Source organism: Callorhinus ursinus, unplaced genomic scaffold, assembly GCF_003265705.2.
Source record: "Callorhinus ursinus isolate GAN/ISIS: 27379988/994484 unplaced genomic scaffold, GSC_fseal_2.0 scaffold48, whole genome shotgun sequence".
Taxonomy (NCBI): domain Eukaryota; kingdom Metazoa; phylum Chordata; class Mammalia; order Carnivora; family Otariidae; genus Callorhinus; species Callorhinus ursinus.
This window is the reverse complement of record NW_027397110.1, coordinates 10,926,253-10,949,797: the sequence shown is the minus strand read 5'-3', so window position 1 is coordinate 10,949,797 and position 23,545 is coordinate 10,926,253. Positions and strand designations below refer to the sequence as shown.

General features: G+C 50.6%; 1 long non-coding RNA gene across 2 annotated transcripts in view; it reads left to right on the top strand.

Annotated features, from left to right (window-relative positions):
- Positions 1 to 6,916: 6,916 nt before the first annotated feature.
- LOC112831763 (uncharacterized) overlaps positions 6,917 to 23,545 on the top strand; it is a 31,466-nt gene continuing 14,837 nt past the window's right edge. For both annotated transcript variants that reach the window (XR_003210221.2, XR_012375339.1), the window contains exon 1: positions 6,917 to 7,020. This is a non-coding gene — a long non-coding RNA (uncharacterized lncRNA). The remainder of the gene's footprint in view (positions 7,021 to 23,545) is intronic.

The window sequence follows — 23,545 nt, the reverse complement described above, 5'->3', positions numbered from 1 at the left end:
GCATAGGGAGACTGAGAATTCTGCTTTGGTCATGCGTGTAGTTTTGCTACGTTCTACTGCCTCTTCACTCCCCTGCTCCCATTCTTCCTCTTCTCATCGTGTTCATTCATTCATTAGGACTATAAATCATTCATTCAACTACGTTCTATTCCCCCCCCCAATTAAACCTCACAAAGGCAGGGATTTTGGTCTGTTGTGTTCACACTGTATTTCTAATACTTAGAATAGTGCCCAGCCCATAGTAGGTGCTCTATAAAATGAATTACTTTATTGGTACAAAAATCTAAATGCATGCATCCAAATGCATATCTGCTCTGGGGCAGGAAATGTGCTGAGGTGCTAGGGAGGCAGATGAGATTAAAATACACAAATCAGGGAGCTTGGCAAGCAGACGGCTGATTCCGGGGCAGTGTGACCCAGCCCAGGGAAGATCTGGGGTGTGTGGCATTCCCCACTGTGTGCTCCCACGGCCCCTGAGAATTCTCCTCTTGTGGTACTTCTCCCCAGATTTGGAATTTCTGTTTAATGGCTGGCACGTAGTAGGCCCACAATACATATTTGCTGAATGAATGCATGCATGAATGAATAAATGAATGAATGAACGAACAAAATGAAGACATGTGCTATGGAAGTCCAGAAGGACGGATTTATTTCTCTCTTGGAGTATCTCAGAAGGCTTTGCCTTGCCGATGAGGTCACTCTCAAAGGCCAGGAGGAAAGGTCACAATTGGTCGAGGAAGAGAGAAGGGCATCACGAGGAGAGGAACAGCACATACCAATGCAAGTGGATCTGAAGCAGTGCAAGGACCTCAGGAGGTTGGTGTGGCTGATGGGGATGGAAGGAAGCCTGGGGTTAACTCCAGAGAGACTGCTATGTCCGGGGTGATAGGCCACCCACTGGGGTCACTGCCCTTGTGGCCCTTGCCCAGGAAGAAGCAATGAAGTGGGAAGAGGACAGGCCATGGAATTAGAGCTGGTTTTGAATCCCCGTTTTGCTAGTTGCTCTCTATGTGACCGGGGCTGAGCTTCCTCATCTGTAAATGGGGCTAATAGGTGCCTAGCTTTTTCCTATCTTAAGTCCTTTGCACTTACTATTGCTTCTGTTGGAATGCTTTCCTCCCTGAACACTGGATCCCTAGCCCATCATTCAGGTCTTAGCCGAAAGATCACCTCCAGAGAGTCATTGCTGGTCATACAACTTAACCTGCCACTCTATATAACATTGGCCTGTTTTGTTCACATCATAGTGCTTCATGCAACTTGACGTTTCTTGTTTATTATCTGAAGTCTCTCTCTATCCCCCTGCCTCCCCCAGGATGTCAGACCACATTGGTCTTGTTCATTACAGTATCCCCAATGCCTTGGAAGTGCTGGAAATATTGCAGGTGCTCAGAGAGTATGTTTTGAATGAATGACTAGGGTCAAGGTTGTAAGGAGTAAACAACAGGGACCAGATATAAGCATTTGGAAGACAGTGGAGCAGGCTTCTAGAAGCTCCTGATAGTTGCAGGTAGGGGTGGGAGGGAAAGGTGAAGGTGGCCCCGAGATGCTATGGAAGCCTGGGAGCCCATGGTGGGGAGGCAGTACCTACCAGTGTCAGATTTGGGGAGGCCTGGGTCCTCCATGCTGCTCCTCCCGGGCCTGCTCTGCTCTCTTGACCTCATGTATAGGCCACCATGGGTGACTAGAGACTTCTAGGCCAGATAGCTGTTCAGCCCCACGCTGGAGCAGGCATAGCAGCGAGGCTCTGATGGGGCTGGGAGGAAGGGAGATGCTAGGAGACTTGGCAGGTTTCATGCCTTGCAGTGCTGAGGGCAGCCGAGAGAGCCTCAGGGAGACCCAAGTGTCTGCTGCCAGAGGAGGCTGGAAGAGGGGGGCCAGCCCTGCTCTTAATGGAGTACGTGGGGTTAGTCCTGAGCCTGGTGAGAACCAGAAGCTGAAAATCCACACGTGGAGGCAGCCATGACCAGAAATCCCACAGAGAAGTGGCTTTCCCACCTGGGACTTGCAGCCCTAGTCTGAGCTCAGAATCTCTAAAGTTCTGTCCCTCCCCCAACCCCCCCAACCCCCCGTCCCCTGGCTGGTGTGCAGTTTCACCAGGAACTGAGCCGCGGTAGACAATAGTATGATAGAAAATCAATCAGAAAGTTACAGAGTAGAAACAAATAATATAATAAAGAGGACACATAAAGATGCAGAGGTGAAGCAAGAGACAGAGTGTTAAAGGGCAGAAGGGCAGGGAGAAAAGGCGATTTCCAGCGACTCTTTGGGGAATCCAGTGGTAGAGGAAGTGAGATGGAGGCCATGCGCCTGGACGAGCAGGTTTGGGAGGGGACAGAGAATGGGTCCTGGGTGTCCTTCATGGCCAGACTCAGCCACCTCAAAGCCTCTCCTCTTCAACTTCCCTCCCTCCCTCCTCTCCTCCAGTCAAACCAGACTCCATGCTTGGATCCCATGGCCCCACGCCTATCCCAGGGCCTTTGCATCACAGTTTTGGTGTCTGGTATGCCCGTCTTCTGGCAGCTGATTCAATCCCTCCTTCCCACAGCTATCTGCTCGGAGACCCAACTGACCACCCAATAGAGAAGGCCCCCCACCCCTCCTCCATCATCGCTCATTCTTTACCTCCTGAAATTTTCTCCTTAACCCTTAGTAGCACCACCCCCGCCTTATGTATGCATTTATTTTCTGAGTTCTAGTGTAAGGGTAGGGGTCTGGTTGTGTTATTATCCTCCCTGCCTCTCCCACGGTGTTGGTCCCCCGGTGTCTGGCACATAGTAGGTGCTCACCAAATAACGTGTGTACTGCTCAAGAAAGCTCCTGGGCCAATAGGAAGAGAAACAGAGGCTTCAGCAGGCAAGAGGAGGCAGGAAATCGGAACGGCCTGGTTGGAATATCCCGGGAGAGTTGGCCTGGAACTCTGCACAGGGAAGCCAACAGTGTCTTCAGAAGATGCTGGAGTTTTCTGGGAGGAAAGAGGGGGTGACTTCCAAGGTCCCTGGGCAAAGTGGAACTTGGAGAGGTGACAAGCAGGAAAGACAAGGGAGGGCACTCCTCTCTGTGTGGGTTTCGGCCTACCAAGAGGAGGGGCTGCTGAGCGGCATGGCAAGACCATGCAGGACCTGGGGGATGGGGTTCAGATGCCCCCTAGCAGCGCGGCTTTGGGCAAGCGACCAGGCAGTCCCAAGTCTCAGCTGGCCTGTCTGAAAAATGGGGCAGCGTTGCTGGCCTCGAGGTGCTATGCTGACAAATGAAATAAAAAAGTGCTTCTAGTGCCTCCTTCATGGCAAAGCCCTAAATAAATATTAGCTACATGTCGAGCTCCTATTGGGTGTTATGTGCTTTGAATGAAATACAAAAATGAAAATGACATGGTCCCTGCTCAGAGGCAATCAGTCCAGTGGAGAGAGACCTGCCGGTGGCACTCAGTATGATGTGGATGGAGGGCAGAGGTGGGCATGTGGACACCGCGAAGAAGGCGAGACAGTGTCACCTGGGTATTCAGCATGGGCTCCTGGGACTTGGTGGCTGCGGAGCTGGGTCTTGAAGGATGAGTGGAAGACAAGGAGCAGAGGAGGCCAGGCACGGTTTTCCAGGCGGAGGGAACAGGGGAGGTGGAACATTCACGCAACAAGAATTTGTTGGAAAATAAACACTTAAAAAAAGATTTAGAAAATCAATCCCTAAATCTTTTAATTATTTTTAACTGAAGAGGTGTTGGTGATTTTTGCAGACCATTTGTTACAAATAAAAACTACATTCTCGAAAAAAAATGGTTTCGTTGAGCACCTACTATGTGTCAAGGCACATCAGTGAGTGAGACTGGCGGGGTCCCGGCCTCTGGGAGCACGCACGCCCAGGAGGCAGGCCCTGAGTCACTGATTACGAACTGACTGTTTAATTGCAATCATGCGTGCTCGTAGGTAGAGGGGCCGCAGGTGGTTCTGTTTTGCCGGGAGTGGCTGGCAGAGATCAGGCTGATGGGGGGGCGGTGGGCCGGATCAGGGCGAGCTGTGAATCGGGCGCAGTGCTTATGGGCTGTCACAGCTCTGGACAATGAATACAAAGATGAACAAAACCAAGGCCGGCACTGGCAGGAACCAGTGACTGAAGGTGGAGTGGTAGAGGGCAGTCCATGGTGTGACCGGAGCACAGCACGGAAAACCACAGGTGGGAAGGCTTCATGGAGGAGATGACCTTTGCCTCTTCCTCCAGTGGAATAGCAGTCCCAAAGCCGACTACCCTGCCTTTCAGGGGCGGGCTTCCGTACCTGCAGGTTTAAAGGGGCATTAGTCACAGCCAAGAATGGCTCAAGAGCAAAGGGTTCTGAGCCTGGCAGAGTTCTTTTTCTAGGCCTTGGATGGAAGGGAGGGAGGAACTAGCATCATATTGAGCTATTGACCCAAAGACCAGACCGTGGGGAGGACCAACAGGCTGCTCCTAGGCCGAGGGGCCCCGGGGAGTGGGGGGGCTGCTAGGGCCAAGGGCTAGAAATCCTGGCTCCACCCCTCCCCCACAAGCCAGGTGAACTTGAGACAGGTTATTTCCCCTCTCTGCCTCTGTGTGCTTATCTGTAAAATGGGCATCATGGTGACTTTACGGGGCTGTTGTCATCATGAAGATCAAGTATGTGTCTCCCCCTTGGAAGTTTTAAGTACAAACGATTTGTTATTATACTCTACCAAGTGTATCACCGATTCTATAAAATGTGGCTGACTTGGCTCCTTATAGGAATGGTCTAGATGGCCAAGGGTGCTCTGTGGTGGATGGGAAGGGTAGCCAGGTCCTGAGCCTACTAGATGAGGCCCAGCACCACACCCTGCTTTGTCCAGGCCTGATGGGGGGGGGGGGGGGGGGCAAACTGCAGCAGGTAGAGAAGACCCGACCTCCTGACCCTGGTGGGTGTTGCAGGGTGTCAAGTTCCTCTTTCCCTACCTTGGCATTCTCTCCAACAACCCTGCGTGCCTGAGTGCCCCTCTTGGCGTCACTGGAGTCCCTTGCACACTGTGAGCAGTCTGTGATCTGAGCCAAGTAACTTCCTGCATGATAATATATCCACCCACTCCAGGGGCCCGTGTGGAATTCAGACGGAGGGCCTGCCTCCCAGAGGGACATGGGGCTGCTTCCCGAGGCGGGGGGTGCAGCCCTGCCCCCAGACCAGATTAGGCTTGGTGCCCTGGCCAGGATCCCCCCAGCCTCCTTCCCTGGGGCCTCACCTCCTTGTGCTGCAAATACTGTTTCTCGTCTTTCTTGGTAAGTCCTGAGTCCCGAGAGGCTGCATCCTTGTCCCTCATGTGCCTTACTGTGTCCTTTGCCTCTTGAGCAGAGTTTGGTACAAACCAGGCTCTCAGTACGTGTTTGTTGATCAATAGGGGGAGGGGGCCAGGTGGAAGGAGAGAGAAGAGGAGCAAAAGTGATATAGCAGCACATTTTCTTCAATGATGGGGGTCCTGTTGACCACCCAGCTCCCACATTTGTTGAGTGTGGCCTGTGCACAAGGTATGTTTCACGTGGTACGAACTCCTGTGACCCTTACAGCAAGTCCTCCAGGGGAGGTCTGTCATAGTTCTCGTTTGACAGATGGGGAATCCGAGGCACAGAGAGGTTAAGCAACTTGCCCAAAGTTACACAGCCAAGAAGTGAGAGAGTCAAGATGCCAGCTCTCAGGCTCTCACGCTGTAGAGTCTCATATTTGCTGAATGCCTGCTGTGTGCCAGCCTCATTGTCCTTTAATAGTACAGAAACCCCCGGGAAACTGAGGCTCAGGGAGGTGAACATGCCCAGCCAAGCAGCCAGCAAATGGCAGATTCATGATGGTTTGCACCCAGCTCTCCCTGTATATAGTTCCTGCCCCAGAGTGGGGAGAGGCCCTGCAGGGCACCTGCCCCTTCCCTTCCCCGAGTCACGGACAGGTAGACATCTACTGAGCTCTTGCCTTCTTTCTGGCCTCACACCTAGGACCACCCCCTGCTGTTAGGGGGTTATACTTAGCTATGGAGACCACACTGAATGGGGTAGTGGAAACAACACGGAGTCTGGAGCTAGAAGACCGACTTAGAGCCCCAGGGACCTGGGGGAAGGTGCGTCACCTCTCAGAGGCTCAATTCCTTCAGCTTCGAAATGGGAGAAATCACATGCCCCCCTCAGTACAGTATGGATTAATTCAGATCACACACCTAGGGCCGTAGGGCACATAGAGGGTGCCCGGGAAAGGTGGGAGATGGTAGCATCTCCCCACTGAGACTCTTCAGTGGGGTCTACACACTGAGGCCTGGCCACATCTCCTCCAATCTCGTCTGCTTTATCTCCTCCGTAGCCCTTGACCCCCACGTATGCCCTGAGTTCAGCCATGCTCCCCTTCTTCCTCTGGACAAACCAGGCCCTTTGGTGCTACCCATTCTCCCACATCTCCTTCCTCCTTTCCGCTGGGATCGGTGTGGGGATGATCTGCAGAAGGGCTGAACTGGGAAAACCCGTCGTATCAGCATTTCTCCGTCTTTCTTTTCTCCTTTTGCTCGTCTCCCTCCTCCATACACATTTCTCTCTCCCACCCCCTTCATGCCCATGTCAGTAACCTGTGTATTTCTGCATGTTCACCACAATCATAAACAGAACGTACCTGCAGCTAACATGCACACATAAACACACACCTGCGCCTTTTCCTCTGCCTACGCACATGTGGGGCTTGAGCATTGTTTCACAAAGCGGGGCCCTGTGAGGCACCCCTTTTGCATCTTGCTTTATCATTCAAACAGCAACACCCATGAGGCTCTGAGTCAGCTGCATCAGCCCTAATTCATTCCTGTAATGCATTACAAGCATTCTATTTTATAGTGAGCACTAACTGTCATTTCTTCATCCGGTCTTTTACTGACAGGCATCCGCTCTACTTCCTGCCCTCCCCCTGCACCCCGAGCCTATAAGCAGTGCTGCGGGACACACCCGTGTTTGTGTATCCTTCAGCTGGAGCTTTTATTTTGATGGACTAGAGCCCCAGGAGTGGGATTGCTCCGTTGAAGGGTATATGTATTTTTTTAACTTCAGATCGCTTTCCAACAATGCTATAACTTGTCACCTGTCCAACAACAATTTTATGAGTCTGTTTCCCTTCATCCATGCCAGCAATAAGTGTTAGTAGTATTTTTAGTTTTTGCCAGTCTGACGGGGACAAAATGAAATCTCACAGTTACTTTAATTTCAAGTTCCCGTGCAACTAGTGAGTTAGGGCCTCTCTCCGTATGTTTGTTGGCCATCTGGATTTGCGCTGTCTTGCTGAGTCTTATCCTTTGACTCAATCCTCCTTATGAATTTCTTATCAGTGTGTGAGAGCTCTTTGCATATTATAAATATTAACTTTTTATTTGACATCTGCTGACATTTAATTGAAGAATAATTGACATGTAACCTTATATTAGTTTCAGGTGCACAACATAATGATGTGATCTTTTATACACTGCAAAATGGCCAATAGTTTCATATTTGAATTCCTTATTTTCATATTGACTTTGTGAATGGAATCTGTTGCCAAAGAAGTAATTTTGGGGGTAAAATGTCTTTTTACGTACCACTTTCTTGTTTTCTTTTTTTCAGTGTATTTTATTTATTTGACAGAGAGAGAGAAAGAGCACAAGTTGGGGAGAGGGAGAAGCAGACTCCCTGCTGAATAGGGAGCCCGATGCAGGGCTCAATCCTAGGACCCTGGGATCATGATCTGAGCCGAAGGCAGCCGCTTCACAAACTGAGCCACCCAGGTGTCCAACTTTCTTGTTTTCTTATGCACTGAGACCGACCCTGTCTTCTTCCACATTTTCTCGCAAGATATTTATTGTTTTCGTTTATTTTTTGGATGTTAACTCTTCGATCCATCTGACGTCAAATGAGGTTTCAACTTCCTTGCAAAAGAGAGCTGGTTGTGCAAGTTTCATTAATTAAACAATGACCCCTTTCCAACCGAATTGAAATACCATCTCTGCCCCATATTGAATTCCTGCGAACATGTTGATCTAGTTGTGCTCTCTCGGTCTGTTCCACTGATCTTTTCATTGCTTCCCCACCAGCCCCATCTGAATTTGGTAACAGGGGCCTCAATGTGTTCTCGCTTCTAGTAAACCATGCTCTTCCTTGATATTTTCCCTTTCATTGGATCTGGTTATTACCAGGTCTCCCTGCCTCTATGTGAACTTTGAGATTAGTCTAGTCAATGGCATGTTGGTCACCCCTGGAGCCCAGTCACTTACGTGGGGTCAAGCATCTAACTGGGGAGCAGGAGATATTTGTGGAAGGTTCTTGCTGCCCTTCTCCTTCTCTAGGACTATACAAAGTGTTAAAGAGGAATATGCAAGCCAAAAGTAAGTTAACGTGAACATGTGTATGGAGTAGACAACTCTAACTAGAGACAGCCTCAGAGGTGTTGAGACTCAGAGACACTTGAAGCAAAGAGAGAGAATCATTGGTTTTTCCAACCCCTGCTTATTGGACACCTACTGGATGCCAGACCTTAATGTAGGTCTGGGGATATAGTGGTAGCCAAGGCCGAGACAAAAGTTTGGTTTTTGGGGTGTCACAAGGCTATTGTGCTCATTATTTTTCCACGTAATGGTGATATTTTGGTTATATTTAAAATAAAGAGTCCCTGTATTTTAGAGTTACATCCTGAAACATTTCCAGATAAAATTATATGAAGTTTGGAACCTGTCTCTAAGTAAGCCAGGGGTGGGAGAACTGAATGGAAGTACAGCTCAAACAAGGCTGAACTGATCATTATGGGAGCTCAGTGATGGTTTCATAGGGCTTAATGGCTTCATAGTACAATATTTATTATACTACCCTCTCTACTTTTGTCTGTGTTTGAAATATTCCATAATAAAAAGTTTAAAAAAATGCATACAGAGCTTATTATGTTTCAGGCATTGTTCTAATTGCCTTACATCCATTAATTCATCAAATCCTCAAAAAAGCGCTGTCTCAGACAGCTGGGGCTGCTATGACAAAATTCCATAGACATTTATTTCCCACAGTTTAGGGCTCTGGGAAGGCCAAGATCAAGGTGCCGGCAGACTCGGTTCCTGGTGAGAGCCCTCTCCCTGGCCTGCAGGCAGCCATCTGCTTGCTGTGTCCTCACAATGCAGTGATTGAGCTCTCTCGTCTCTTCTTATAAGGGCCATGATTCCATCGTGAGAGCTCCTTCCATAGACGTCACCTCCAAATACTGTCACCTTGGGGGTTATGGCCTCGACACACGCATTTGGTGGTGGTGGTGATGGTGGGAAGCACAACTCAGTGCATAGGAAGCCCTATGAAGTGGATATTATCATCCTAGTTGAGACAGACCAGGCCCCACAAGATTCAGTCACTTGCCCAGGATCCCCCTGCTGGTAGGAGCAGAGCTGTCTGGCCCCAAGGCCCTGCTGTCAAGCACTGTGTTCTACTTCTTTTTTTTTTTTTTTAAGATTTTATTTATTTATTTGAGAGAGAGCGAGTGGGAGGGAAGGGCAGAGGGAGAAGGAGAAGCGGACTCCCTGCTGAGCAGGGAGCCCGACGCGGGGCTCGATCCCGGGACCCCAAGATCATGACCTGAGCCTAAGGCAGATGCTTAACCGACTGAGCCACGCAGGCGCCCCCCACTATGTTCTACTTTCATGTCTGTTCATTCCAATGAATCTATAAACGAAGAGCTATATATATAATACGATATAACATATATAATAAAATAATTTCATATAGCAGGGAGGACTATGAAAGATGAAGGCAAAGGCTGTGGGAAAGAAGGGAAAGAAGACCGGTAGCCCCGTAGGGACTGAGACTGCAGGGGGACCCTTCAGCAGCTGTGACCAGAGAAGGGCCGTCCACGGAGCCAAGACCTGAACGGCGATGGGGAGGCCATGTGGAGATCTGGGAAAGATGTTCAAGCAGAGGACTGCCAGGTACAAGGACTCCGGGAAGACAGAAACAGAAGGTCTGGTGGGGCCGGAGCGCGGCCAGAGAGGATGAAGGCCGCATAAGCAAAGTGGCGGGAGCAGATCTTACCGCAGACCGTGGTAAGGCATTTCTAGGTTCAAACGGAGGAACTAAGAGATCTCAGTAGGATCAAAACGATTTATTGGATTTATTAGCTCAATGATCATTTAAATACATTTTCCTACATTTTGCCCTGCTAAATTCATCTGTAACAGGAATAATTTAATTCCGAAGCCAAATTAACTGCTCTTTGCCTTCTCGCAAAGTCACCCGCTTTAATTTTTTTTTTTTTTTGCATAACTTGATTCAATTTTTCTGCTCTTGCCGCATTTTCTCTAGCTCCTACACAGTTTTTGAGGTGGTTATAACGTTATTATCTTATTATTAGTCACTACCAGGGATAATTCACTTTCCAATTGATCTATGCTGCTTATAAAATGCCAAATCAAGTGGAAACATAGGAAGCAAGTGGTTAGTGACTCCTGAAAGCCAGTGTAGACAGAAAACTGTGTGTGAGAGGCTGGGGGCCGGGCCTTGCTGATCTCCGATGAGTTGAATTTACCTGGTTGAGCAGTGCAAATGTCAGGAGCATCCTCAAGGCAGGTTGTCAAGGGCGCAGGTGGTGGCAAGTGCTTGCATCAGACTCAGTTGTGTGTCCTGAATATTTTACATGGTCCCTGCTAGTTTGTATTTGTTCTAAGTAAGTATCCAGCAATGTCAAGTTCAAAGGATTCTGTAGACAAAATGTGCCCAAGCAAAATGTTTCCCTTGGGAAAAAAAAAGGCTGGCAGTACTCAGACATTTGTCATGTAGCCTTCATACAAGCCACACTTACCACGCGGGTGGAGGGGGAATGCGTGTTTGGGGGCCGTTAGGCCCTTCTGCCATTTTGACTCGAGCCTGGAGAGTGTCAGTTGTGGACAAGCAAGGTTCGGGCCATAGACATTTGCTGGTTTATTTTACGGTAGGATCACCTCTGATGTTGCCAGTTGGAAGAAAAGAGGCTGAGGACAGAACATAAGATGAACAGAAAGGAGAGGCTGTAAAATAAAACTTATTCTTTGGATAAGAGGATGCCGTTGAAAAGGGCAGTTTATTCCTGAAGGAGGGTGTCTGGTCTTTCAGGCTGTCAGCTAGTGAGGTTTTGCTGAGTTTTTTTTTTTTCCTTCTGATTCTTGACTAGTTTTTTTTTTTTTTGGAGGGGAGGCAGCTTGGGGGCTACAAAATCAAGATGAAAGGGGCAGAAGGAAATGGACAAGAAGCCCACCATTTAAGACTTGGGAGGAATTTTTCAGGGTGCTGGAGGAAAGCACGTAGAAGGAGTTGTAGGCGAGGTGAGAGAGGCCAATGGGAAGGTGGATTTTTTTTTAAGATTTTATTTATTTTTTTGAGAGAGAGAATGAGAGAGAGAGAGAGAGAACATGAAAGGGGGGAGAGTCAGAGGGAGAAGCAGAATCCCTGCTGAGCAGGGAGCCCAATGCGGGACTTGATCCTGGGACTCCAGGATCATGACCTGAGCCGAAGGTAGTTGCTTAACCAACTGAGCCACCCAGGCGCCCCGGGAAGGTGGATTTTAAGAAATTTTGCTGCAGTATGTGTCCCTCTGTGGTGTCTGAGACACATAGTTAAGGAGCTTGAACTATCGTGAGTGTTTTAGTTGTTGGATTGATTCTTTGACTGTTACACGGCCTCGTGGACTGGACCACGTGGCTCCAGCTACAGCAAGGCTCCAGGGACAAAGGCCTGGATGCTAGCAGAGGCTGCTTGGGGAAGATGGTGGATTGGCTAAAGATTTGGTGAAAGTTCATGCCAAACTATACAACTTAGAAATGAGACATTGTCTTTTGATTTTTAGGTGCTAGGTAAAACAAACAAACAAACAAAAACAAAAACAAAAACAAAAAACCCAAAAAAGCCACAAGAAATAAATAGCTCTGGATAGAGAATCAAGAGACGTACATATTTGTCTTTGCTAATTCATTAGATGGTCCCTTCCTTTATTCAGTAGATAGTACTGAGTGATCAGTTCTATATGCCAGGCTATATGCCAGGCCTGAGCTAGGTGGAGGCATATAAAGATACATTGTTCATCTTTCTGGGTAGTAATTCTGTGCTGTGTGTTGAAGGGTGGGCGGGAACTTATAGACAGACAATGGAGGGAAGGGAATTTTAGGCAGAGGGACCAGGATGTGCAAAGACACGAAGTTAAGTTTAAAATGGCAAGTCTTCCGAAAGTGGAGAGCAGTTTAATGGATCTCAAATCTAGAGTCCGTGAGTTGGAAAAACATGTGATTCATCTCCTTATTGTTGGCGTTAAGGATGTTTTCGTTTTTCATGATTATAAATAATGCTGAGATGAACATCTTAATGCATAAAATGGTTTCTGGATTTTGCTGTAGGGTAGATTCCTACAAGTAAGAATCACAGTGAGTTTCAGTGGGAGAGTAACCCAGTGGGTCTTGCCCTGTGACTTTGTCCAAGTCCTTCTGGGTTTCCCTTCCCTGTCTCAGAACATGGATCACAGGAATGAAAAGGACCTTTCTAGGCCTCACATGCAGACACCTAGTGGCATCAAACTGTGCTTTGTCTGGGACTTGTGAGGGAGATCTGGATTCCTACTGACTGAGAAAATTATTCATCATTTCATCTCAAGCCAGTCACATCCCTCCTGTATGCCTTGATTATTCTATTGGCTCAGCAAGGATACTAAAAGAGACTTAGGGAGCCACAAAGTGATATTTGTGAAGCTTTTTAAATAAAATAATTCAGTGGTCCAGAGTATGGAGTTTCCTTCCACACCATCTCTTGTATGCAGGCTCCTCCTTCTCTTGCTTTCCTGTTCCCTGGTCCATTGGCCCCCTCCCTCCTCCTCAGGGGGCTGGAGGAGGATGCACCCTGGGAGTGATATCCCCCCTGAGAGTGGCCGCTAACTTTATCAATGTTCAGCAACTGTTAATCACCACGGATGCATGGATAGGCTCTGAGCTCCTCTCCATGGAACCCTCTCCCCAGAGACTGCACCGCTTCTCTGGGAGGAGTCCCTGAAGCTCTAATAAGGGCCAAACTCACTCCTTCTTCTTCTTCTTCTTCTTCTTCTTTTTTTTTTTTTTTTAAGATTGTATTTATTTGAGAGAGAGAGAGCGAGAGAGCGAGCATGTGGAACCTGGCTTTAAATGTTTGCTCTGTCATTGACTAGCTATGTGAACATGTGTGAGTTACTAAATCTCCCTGTGCCTCAGATTTTTCATATGTGGGGTGGGTTGGGCATGGGTTTGGCTTCTGTGGGGGGCTTGCTGGGCTGAACTCCGAGCTGTGGATTAACCACAGGTCTCCATTTGTCTTTCATTCTGTTTGTGCCAGTGGCCACCTGGGGTCATGTTCTTGAGAAAGAAGACAGGAGCATAGGAGGGCACGTCCAACCATGTCAGCACATATCAAGTCCCTACTGAGTCACGTCTACTAGTATCCAGGTGGCCAATGCAAGTCAGTGGGGCAGGGACGTGTATTCCCTCCATAGTAGGGGGGAGGTCACTCTTTGTTGAATACTAATTCTATCGCATTATGACACGGTTTGTTGTGAAGGTTAAATGAGATAATAACTTTTAAGAGCTTATAACAATACTTGGCATGTAATGTGGGTTCAATGACAAATACCCTAATACTAGGGATGATATTAATCCTGCTGTTTGTATTAGTATAAGTACATATCAGATACTCTTCAAAATACACATTCATACTATAGTGTAAATGTCTGATAGTGTGACACAGACCTCGAATGTTTATCTCAAGCAGCAAATGTTTAAGCCAAAGGGGTGAATGCCTAAACGTGGACTTTTGAGAATCAGTAAGATCTAGCAGCTGAGAAAAAGGGTTCTGGAATTAGCCAAATTTGGGTCATAATTCCACCTCTGCCACTTTTTTGTTGAGTGACCATGGGTTGGTTTATTATCTTCTTTTTTTGGTTGGTTTTGTTTGTTTTGTTTTGTTTAAATGGTGGTTGGAATTTTTTTTTTAAGTTTCTTTGTTTATTCAAGTAATCTCTACACCCAACGTGGGGCTTGAACTAACAAGCCCAAGATGAAGAGTCGCATGCTCTTCTGACTGAGCCAGCTGGGCGCCCCTGGTTTCTTATCTTCCCCATGTTTCATAGAGCTGTTGTTGAATGGGAGAAGATATTGTAAGTAAAGCATGTCATAAAGTGCCTGGCACACAGTAAGGTCCTTAAATGCTCATGGTGAAAAAGGTCTGGAGTGGGGGAGGGGGAAGGTGTCAGAAAGCCTCCCGCAGAGCCCTGACCCTTCCCAGAGGGTGGGCGCTGCTTCAGCTGTGTCTTCCGGTCCACCCAACAAACATTCATGTAGTACCTACTATGTGCCAGACGTTCCTCTGTTCGATCCGTGCATGCCCACAGCTCACTACCTCATGGTAAATTCCATGGAACATTAGTTCCATTGGATGTTAAGTAGGGTGTCATACTGAAAATGACAAGTTGAGTTTGGGAAGCTGAATTAGAGAGCACTCAACACTTTCCACGACTGTGGGGCTTTGAGCTTTGCCTATGTGTGTGTGCCTTGAGGGCTGAGGACTATGGGCGTTGGGTCTCCTGTGACTGCAGACTCCTTCTTGTGGAAGCCTCTGGGGCTTTCTTCACATGTCCGGAGCATGCATCCTCATCTCCGCCCACTGTCACTGTCTGCGGTGGCATGTCCCTACCCTGCTGGCCGCCATGGCCCCGTTCCTGGTCTCCAGCCTACCGCGAGGGCATGTAGAGTCAGTTTTCCAAAATTCATGCCCTTTGAGCCATATACTGTCCTCCCACATGCATGGTGCAGGGACTACCTCTCTCCACCTTTGCCTTGCCGGTTCTGTTCACCTTCCATGACTCCACACCCCCCCCCGCCCCAAAGAAGACTCCTGCTGTCCTGGTCTGGGATGGGAGCCCCTTTTTGAACCCTCTCTCAGACCTAACGGTACTGCCTGGCACCCCCAAGCTTCCCACTGTCTCCTTCCCAGCATCTTCCGGGAGCCTTTGGGTGGGGACTGCTGTGTAGCGCTGTGACTAAGCCCATAGGCTCTGTGGCCAGAGGGTGGGGATTTCTGACTGTGGGCACCTGCCTGGGCCTCAGTGTCCTGCCCTGTGAAATAGGAATCATGGCCACAGCTCACAGGATGCCACACGGAGGGAGAAGCAGCTTTTGCTCTCCATTCCCCATGCCCCTTCCTGGCGGGGAGGTGGTGGAGTGTAATGGAAGGAGCTCAGACCTGGAGCCTGGCTTTGAATCTTGGTTGCGAGACAAAGAGCAAACGACTGTACACCTGAAAACCTAAACTTCCCTCTCTGCCATATGGGATGATTGTATTTCTCTTTCATCGGGTTGAACTGAGGATGACCAGAGGCTCTGCAGGTACAGGAACTGACACAGGGCAGGTGCTTAATAAATATAGTTTTTCAAATTATGTGGGCGTGCATTAGACCAGTCCCACGAACCTGGGGCATGTGACTCCTGGGCTCCCTGAAAGCCAGCATGGGAAGGCGCCTTGGAGGACAGGTGACTGTACAACCTCATTTTGCAGTGGAGGAGAGCCTACTTTTGCTTCCCGTTTACCTGAGCATGGCATGAGGGTCACCTGCCTTTAGATGCAAAAGGCAATCCTAGTCATCATTATTACCCTATTTAATACCAACCCTGAAAATTGGGGGTGCAAGACACCCCCTGTGTCATTGGCCTCCAGGAGGGAATAGTTCTGTTACCCCTTTGTCTCACGCTCCCAAGCCCAGTGGCTTGTCCACACTCGGGGGCATTCTCTTGACATTGTGAAAGGCACAACCCAGTAGCTCACAACCCAGTAGCTCCCTGGTGTTTGCAAAGGCACGAATGCCTAGCACAGGTGTCGCATTTCACAGCCTACGAAGCCCTTTATCCTGCACCGTACATCACTACCCCTCTTACACCTCTAGCACTTTACAGCAGATACATCACAAAGCGTCTGCCGGGATCAGGGATGCCGACCCCAGCCTTACAGAAGAGGACGTGCAGGCCCAGGGAGTCACACTTGGGCCTGAGACCCTGCCTCTGGGGTGGCCCTGGAGGCGAGGTTCCCCGAGGGGAAGAGGTCCAATTCCGACTCTGCCCCGGTGCCCTGGGCTCGGCCTCCTGCAGAAGATGCAGCCTTCCTGAATGAGGCTCGGGAACACTGCCACCGTTCAATGAGCTAATGGTGAAATCGGAAACTCAGGGCTGGTAGCAGAGGCAAAAAAAAAAAAAAAAAAAAAAAGACAAGCTTTGATTCATGGGCCGGAGGATCAGTGAATGGGGAAGACAGCCCGCGGTAACAGAGGAAAAGCCTGAGCTTCTAGCCGAGTCCCTCCCGGGGAGAGGAAGATCGGGCTAGTGGAGGCCTGGGTCAGCATCGGAGCCTGACGGGGGAGGTGAGGGAGCACTGCTGTTTGGAGCAGGCCTGGTGAGCCCCATCCGTGACCCGGGCGGTGGGGCAGGGGGCGTACTGGTTCTCACCGGCCCTTGAAAGCAGAGTGTGTAAAGTCGGCTGGTAGGAGCCAGGCACAAAATAGAGGCTCACAAAATAAAAACACCCGGAAACTTCTTTCGTTAGGGCAGAGTGGAGAGAGTGTCCTGTCTGTTTAAGAAGATGGGGATCAAATCTCTTAGCTGCCTCCACTGGTCTTGAATGAATGAACAAGGGAATTTTTACCCTGTCAAATCTGTTTCCTAGTTCCTAGTGGACCCCTACTGGGGTTATGAAAATGTTTAGAAAGGGAATAACTCACATATCTAGGGGGTTACCACACACGGGGCCCTTTCCCAACCAGGCTCTTCCATCTGCTCTTCATACAGCCTCACTGAGCTGGGCGTTATCATCATAGGACAGGTGAGGGCTCAGGGATCAGAGAGGGGCAGTGATTTGTCCCAGGCCACACAGCTGGTAAGTGGCAGAAGTGGGCCTCCAATCCCCAGCTCCTTCTCATACTTCATCTTAATTTGGGAGGAGATGGAGATGCCTGAAGGTGTGTGTGTGTGTGGGGGGCAACATGACAGTGTAAGAAGGAGAATATTATTGTACCTTGACCAGTTACAGAAGTTTCTTTAGCCCCTTCACACTGGTGAACTCTGCAAATGTACTCTTTGGCATGAAGGCTGCTAAGCGGCAGCAAGAAAGCCTCCAACTCCTCACATTTTGGTTTACACGCCAGTTTCCCAAATTAATGGAGACTTCCTCTGTGTGCTAGGAGGGTGGCAAGAAAACTTCCCAGCCTGAAATGGGGCAATGATGGTAATTAACGAAGTCGGGTTGTGCGAAGGGCCTCAGCTTTCGAGGTAAACAGGAAAAGGTGATAATGTATTTTATTTTCTCTAATAACTGCTCCCACCGTGCCCAGTTGAGCTTCGTCCTTCTGGCTGGCCTCCTTTAGGACACCTCAGGTCCATTCCATAACTTGCCGATCACTTTGGGTTATTAAAAAGAATAATTTCATTTTTATTGTTAAGGCTCAACCTTTTTCATTTTTTTTAAGGATTTTATTTATTTAGTTGACAGAGACAGCGAGAGAGGGAACACAAGCAGGGCGGGTGGGAGAGGGAGAAGGAGGCTCCCCGCTGAGCAGGGAGCCTGATGCAGGGCTCGAACCTGGGACCATGACCTGAGCCGAAGGCAGATGCTTAACAACTGAGCCACCCAGGTGCCCCAACCCTGTTCATTTTAAAATATCGATCTCACACGAAATGTGGGGCTCCGCACTGGGGTCATGTGTGCGTGCCCATGTGTGTGCACGAGTGTGCGTGCATGCCTGTGCACGTGTCCACAGGTGTGTTTGCATGTGCATATGGGTGTGCCTGCACGTGCATGCATGTGCACATATCCATATATGCACATGCATGTGTGTGTGCATCGTCTGGAGTTGGGTCCAGGAGAAAGCTGCCTCCTCGTGTGACTGCATCCTGCAGGTGGATTGTGGTCATCTGGGTGGTTCAGACCTGCTGCCCTCTCTGCAGACAGCTCTGCGTCAGAGGTGCCGAGTTTGCTCCGCCTCTGCCCCGTGGTTTTGCCTGTATTTCTGTCCAACACGCAGTAGCTGCTGGTGTCCTCTGTGAGGCTGGTGCCTGAGGAAAAAATAGGCTCTCTCAGGAGGAGGTGCTGGTTGCATGCAGCTCAGGCTCAACTCTACCTCCTTCTCTTAGTGCTTATGGGCAAGTAGGGGTCCGCTCATGGCTCTGACTCCTAGGGTCCCTGATCTTGGAGGTTGACTCACAGCTTCAACTCCCAGGGTCCCTCCCTGATCTTGGCAGGGGGCCGGGACATTGACTTAAGCCCTGAATTTCTACTTTAATGTCTGCTCATGCCACAGGAAACCCACAGGTCCTTGCCACACCGAGCAGTGGGCATCCCCCTCTCTGCCCCACTGTCTCCCTGTCTCTTTCTCCACACTCCCTGGAAATCTTCCTGACTCCAGGGGAGGACAGGGGAGGTGGTCCAGGGCATTCCAGGTCTTGTAGAAGGGAGGCTGGACATGCATTCTGCATCCCTCCCCAGACTTAACGTCTTGCGTGTCTCGCTGGTAAATGCTGTCCTGCCAGGTTGGTGTCTCCAGCTGCTGGGGCTATGGGAGGTCCTAGGAGTCCAGGAATCCGACCTTCTTTGAGATGGTCCTGGAGAATTTAGTCCTTTTGTTCTCTACAGTGAGCTTGTGGAGACTCTGCAGGGAGACGGTGGGGTGTGTAAGGGCCAGACCTCACGGCATCCTGCTATATGAGGTCCTAGCCTGTGCCGGGCACTGCCAGGGGCTTCCTAAGCACCAGCTGGTGATGCTTCCCACGACTCTCAGAGCATGTTTTGTTATCCCCATTCTGTGGATGAGGAAACCAAGGCTCAGACAGAAGATGGCTTGTTAGAAGTGACACGGACCGCACGTGGCAGAACCTAAACATGAATCCAGGTCTGCCTGTCTTCAGAGCCCGAGGCGATGGGAATCGGTTGTTGGCAGCCACGCAGAATCAATTCCTCATTCTCTGGTCACAGCACCCTGATTTCTTTGGGGGAGCAATGACCTTTTCCCCATTGGGTACAGTCTTGGGGACACCCTCAATTCAGGTGGCCTGCCCGTTCTTAGACGGCTGACCCATCTCGACTTATAGGACCGTTGGTCTAGAACAGAGATACAGTGACAAACATCCCCCCTTCTGGCAGTAAAGCCACGAACGATAATGAACAGTCGGAGCACGTGCACTCCCGCCCGGCTGGGAAGAGCTGCTGAGCAGCCCGGGCTCCCGAGGCTCTGGAACTGCCGCAGTCCTGCCCCCTGGTAGACCCTCGTTCTCTGGCTCGCCCATCGCTTCAGCGAACTAGCCGATGTCCCACCAACCCCGTCCGTCCCCCACGTTATTTGCTCACAGCTGGTTTCCGTTGTTGTCATCCAACAAGCCTTCCTTGTACCCCAAGCGTGGTGCCAGGGGTCTGGCTCTTTGCCTAATGGGAACCCCTCTATGCTCCATGTCTCCATGAGTTATGACCTGAGAAGCATGCAGGCCAGGACCTGACACTCGATGAATAAGATCACTGTTCTCTCCTTGGGCTCTCTCCAGGGGCCGGGTGGGGCACGGGGCCTGACCTTCCAGGGCGCGGGGTGAGTTTGGGGGAAGCCGGCCCGGTTGCAGTCTGCAGGGCATTCCAGGGTCCCCCAGTCTGGGCGATCGTCTTGTTCCGCATTTCTCACCAGCAAGAGGCAGGGAAAGGCCGCTGTCACCCTTCTCCCCATCACCATCGTCATCCTCAGCGTCATTGTGAAGAGTGACCATCATTACTGTTGGAGCGCCTACCGTGAGCTGGGCCCTTTATGAGAGGAAGGACAGCCCTAATCATGAAAGCAACAGCAATATACGGCGCCACGGTTACTCTTCCCAGAACTCGTCTGTGGCGGCGTATGCCCATTGTATAGATGAGTAAGTTGAGGCAGGGGAATGTTGCTGGGGACACATGGAAAGTCCTAGGGTTCCACTCGGCGTCATTCCACCCAGCAGTGGCGGTGGCTGCTTTCTCCTGATTTAATTCAAGGCAGACACGGAACTATTTGATGCTTCCCGAGACAGCAGTTTGACCCACAGGAGAAGCATATGCGCTCCTCCTATTAATGTGGTTTCTCTCCTGCTCCTTGTAAAACATCATCCTGGCTCTGTGATGCTAAAGGGATCTTCACCTCCTCCCCGGTCATGTCCAGATCCTGGGGACGAATGGCGCTCTCCTCACCAGGGCTCCCTATGCATCGATGACTCCCAGACCCCTAGCTCCCATCAGACCCCTGTCCTGAACTCCAGACTCACACCGCCAGCAGCCTTTGCACCTCCAGCCGAATGTGGATGGACATTGCAAACTCCACGCCCCTGGGCCCCTGGTCTCCTCCAGCCTCAGGCCCCATTTCTCCTGTAGCTCCCTCCGCTTTGATTACTGGTGCCTCCCTCTGTCCCTCTCGTGCCCAGTCCCAAAGCCCTGGAGTCCTTGTTGGCTTCTCTCCCTCCTTCACCCCACATCTAACCCATTAGGAAATCCTATATTCACAATCGATCATTTCTCTCTGCTTTTGTCCTGGTTTGAACCACCATCCTCTGGTGCTTGGATTAGCCCATTGGTTTCCTAATTGGTCTTCCGGCTGCAATCCCAGCTCTACCTCTGTCTGTTCCCACTGCAACGACCGAAATGATCCTTTTAAGACATAAGTCAGACTGTGTCACCACTCTGCATGAGCCTGGGTGGTGACTCCCCATTTCACTCCGGGTGAAATCAAAGGTTCGAGGTCGCCTCCGGGACCCTCCCTGACCTGGCCACATGTCTTACAGCTCTCCTCTGCCTACTCACTTCGGCCACCACGCTGACCCCCCCTTGCCATCCCGCTGCACCCCATGCCCACTCCTGCCTCAGGGCCTTTGACCTGGCCGCTCCCTCTTATCCCGGATACACGTATAGCTCACTCCCTCACTTTCTTTGAGTCTCTGCTCAACAGGCTCCTTCCTGCCTGACCACACTAGGATTGCATCACCCACACCCCACCCCCAAAACTCCCGAGCCCCTCACCCTGTTCTACTTTTTTTCTGTTTTGTAGTACGCACTGCCTTCCAGTAACTTATACAATGCACTTAAGGAGCATTAGGATCGATGTTTATTGTCTGACTCCTGCTACCAGTATGTTGGCCCCCCGGGGTGAAGCTCTTTGCCTGTTTTGCTTACCCACATGACACAGGCTTCTGGTACCCTGCCTGGCACATAGTGGACGCTCTATGAATGACTTCCTTGTCACTTTCCTCTGATCCTCGACTTGCTCCCTGAAACTGGGGACCAGGAGAGCATCAGTTCATTGCACTGTACTAGGTATTGTGAAAATCCCCAGGAAACCAAGTGATCCTGCCGGGTAGACTGCTGACCTGGTCCCTGCCCCCACTTCCAGGCTCATTCCAATCTTGTTCTCATCTTTAGGCTCTATCAGTGGTAAAGTCCTGGCAGGGCCCTGTGCTGTCATACCTCAGGGCCTTTGCATGTGCTACTGTGCCTCTTTCACCCGATGGCCTCCTAGGTGTCATTCAAAGCCCTGGTTAGGTGTTGCCTCTTCCCTGAGGTCCTCCATGATAGTCCCACCCTCCAAAGTCCCGAGAGACTCCTTCTTTCCTTCTTCTGGGTGACTTCTGTACCTCACGTGCGTTTCTCAGTGTGTGGGTCCCCGGTCTCACTGGGGCTCATCTTCAAGTCTGTTGCACCATCAGACTGTGAGCTGCTTGAAGGCAGAGGCTGGGCTCTGTGTCCCGAGCTGGTCCGGAGCCTGGCACACGGCAACTGTCTCACCAGGGTTTGTGTGTTGCGGACGATAGAGCAAATCTGACACGAGCCAGGAGAGAACAAAGACTGTTCGAAGACCCTTTCAAGGTCACCGGTTGGCAGGGAATGAACAATGTCTTATTATTTGATCATTTATTTATACTCTATTTTCAACTAGGATTTGAGGCAGCCTGAGATGAAAGGCACAGATATGGCAAAAACAAAGCCCTGTGTCTCCAACACCTTCCTCTCTTCCTCAACCGGCTCTTCCTCACTGGCCTATAAACACACCCCAGCCTCTGTTCTCTTAACAAAACCACCCCAACCCTCTGCAGCTCCCTGTCCCTCTGCAGCCGGCACTTCTCGCCGGGCCTCCGATGCTTGTCCTCCTCATTCCACCTGCTCGCCTGTCAAGTGAGCAGCTCCTAGTCAACAGCGGCCGCCTGTTACTGAACACGGTGGACACTTGCAGACTTAGATCCCACGAGCTCTGGTAGCACCAGACCTGCTGACATCTCCCCCCTCCTCCAGTCCTTTGCCTCCTTTGGCTTACATGCTGCTATTCTCTCGAAGTTTCCTTCTGCCGCTTGGTTCCTCCTCCCCAGCCCCCTGGCAGATGGCCTTCCTCTGCCCGTCCCATGAACATCTGTGCCCCCAGGACCCCCTCTCTGCTCCCCCTACACACTTTGCCTGAGCAGCTTTCTGTTCCAGTGACTGCGCTCAGTTAGGGATTAGTTAGGGTCATTCTAGAAACAGATGCCCCCTAACCTCAGTGGCTGAGCACAGGGTTTCTGTCTCACTTACATAAAGTCCATTTGGCAGCAAGGGGAGGGAGGGCGGGCTCTGCTCCCTTTGGTCATCTAGGAACGCAGGCCCCTTTCACTCGCCTGCCCCTGCCCCAGGCTCTGTCCTGCGGGAGGAACGTGCCTCCGGACCAGGGCGGGTGTCACAGACAAGAGTGTGGGGTAGACCACAGGGCGGGGCAGGTGGCCCCGAGTCCCCGACTCAGCCTGTCCACTTGGTGTCCCCACCACTCGGGACAGTCACCCTGTGTCTCCGAGCATCCTTTTTCTCTGGCCGGAGAGGAATGTGCCACTCACCTTTGGGCTGTTCTGAGGCTCCTTGAAAGCACGGACTCCTCATGTGCTGATGAGGGAGTCCTCCGTGCACAGGGACAAGCTTCCTGCACTCACATTCACACATTTCTTGGGCCCAGGAGAGACCTGCCAGTTGGCTGATCCTAGGAGTTGGGCATGTCGTTGGAAGAAGGAATCCAGAACCAGCCATGGGTGGCTTGCTGCTGGGGACTGTGCAGGGACATCCCGGCCAGAGGGCAGCTGTGTGCCCGGCTCCTCCTCTACACATTCGTGGCCCAGAGGATGGACTCAGCCTTCCCACCCACGCTCAGAGACTGTGTGGGACGTGCGGCACGGCTGATTGTCAAATCCATCACCCTCAGTCAATGGCATGACAGTGGGCATGTGTCACTGGCTCATGAAGCCAGACAGGCTGGACCCGCTGTCCTCTGTAAGGAAAGGGGAGCCGACATTGATTGAGCACCCACTGGGTGCCAGACATTCTCCTAAGTGTTTTACACCCACGCTCATTGAGTTCTCACAACAGCCCTGGAAGGAGGGGTGGCTCAGCACCCCCATTCACAGACTTAGACACCAGGACTTGGGAAGCTTAGCATTTGAAAATTTCAGTAAAAGCACAGCGATGAGGAAGCTGCCCAAAGATCGCGTGTTGCCAAGGAGCAGTGGCTGATGTTAGA